This window comes from Cariama cristata, unplaced genomic scaffold (genome assembly GCF_000690535.1).
Source record: "Cariama cristata isolate BGI_N322 unplaced genomic scaffold, ASM69053v1 scaffold25322, whole genome shotgun sequence".
In the NCBI taxonomy this organism is placed as follows: domain Eukaryota; kingdom Metazoa; phylum Chordata; class Aves; order Cariamiformes; family Cariamidae; genus Cariama; species Cariama cristata.
The window spans coordinates 4,882-6,498 of record NW_009605882.1 but is presented as its reverse complement, the minus strand read 5'-3'; positions in this window follow the sequence as shown (position 1 = coordinate 6,498).

The window sequence follows — 1,617 nt, the reverse complement described above, 5'->3', positions numbered from 1 at the left end:
ACTAAAGCTGCACCAAAGGCAGGCAGATGCTGTTAAAGCTTTATCTCATGGTTTCCCTCCTGCCCCTCCGTCCTAATTGGGATCGAGCTCATTATTAGCGAGGTCCCTCCAACACGCTGACTGCCATACGACTTCCCGAGCCCATCGCTGGCCAAGTAGCAAAGCCAAAGTCTTGATTAGGTCTTTAAAGCCCTCCTTTCATTATTCCCTAAGCGTGACAGCAATCTGCCTGCAGGCCCTTGTCAAATTTCACTACTGGTCATGACATCTTGCCAAATGACCCCAACAAATCTCAGCTAGGTAGTCACACTCTGCGCTACGGCTAAGTGAGATTGTTGCGTGCCGTTAAACCGTTTCCCTGTTGTACCTCAGAACTAGCTTCACTGATACATTTCAGAAGAGTAAGGCTTTTTCCGTACATATATATATCTTCTGTGAGACTGAAAGTGCACCGATATTTGCTTTGTTATCTAACGAGAGGTGAACAGCAGCACGTGGAGAAGGGAAGCTACTTCAGAGCAGTGCTCACTGTGCTGGGGACCAAGAGTCCCATCACCACCATCACAACAGCAGGGTTTGCAGCACGAGAGGCCAGGGAACACCCAGCACAAGTGCCATTTTTCTTCTGACAAAGTCCAAATAAAAAGAGCAGACAGACGAGTGGGATTTGTTTGTGCTGCTCAAAGCAGCATTAACTTTCCCTCTGTGTTCAGTGACCCCATCAGATGGGTCATGGTGCACAGATGTTGGCATACAGCCCTTGCCTGCAGAGCCACCAGGAGCCATGCAAGAGACCAGAAAGGAGACCACAGGGTGAATCTCTCTCCTCCCTTCCCTCCCTCCCTCAGATCTCACATGTCAGATGTCCCAGTCCATCCAAGTCCACTCATTTTTGTGCCTCTCCTAACCCTCTCTCCCTTTGAAAGGCTCCGTCTTCCCTTCCACAGCCTTTTCTTCACCACGTTTGTATACAGAAGACCACTCTACTATTCATAAAGCACTAGATGAATGGTGTTATATAACTGCTAGTTACTGTTTCATCATTTTTTAGAATGATGGAGAAGTAAAATGGCAATGTAGACTCCCCTTGGGGCCAGTTTAAGCAAACTGAACTTAAAGTTACTGGTGACCCAAAATAATATTCGCTTCAGCATCCCCAAAATGGAAGAATGGAAGGGTAATGCATTTCAATACATGCTGTCCCGCATAAAATGACAAGCCATTAATAACTATGGCATATAGGCATGCGTGAGAAATCTTCCATGATGTAGCTCCTAGTCAAAACAGTTTACAAAAAAGTGTGTGTTTTTGGTTTTGTTTTGGTTTTGTTTTGTTTTGTTTTTTAACATTTGCAATGATTTGCTATTCATTAAGCTCTGCTATCTTGTGGCTTTTGCTATTCCAAAGAGGTTTTATTCAGCTTGCTATTCATTCCAGGTCAGCTAACATAAAATCAATAATGGTTTGGACAGATTTCCTTGTAATGAGCCTAGAATTGGCATACATAGCCTAAACTCTCTTCCTGTTTCACATGTACAGGAGCTTTCTCAGAGTGATCTGGTTCTCTCTTTCTCTCATAACGGATGGCTCTAAGGTTTCAGCAGGGTATGTAGTCCA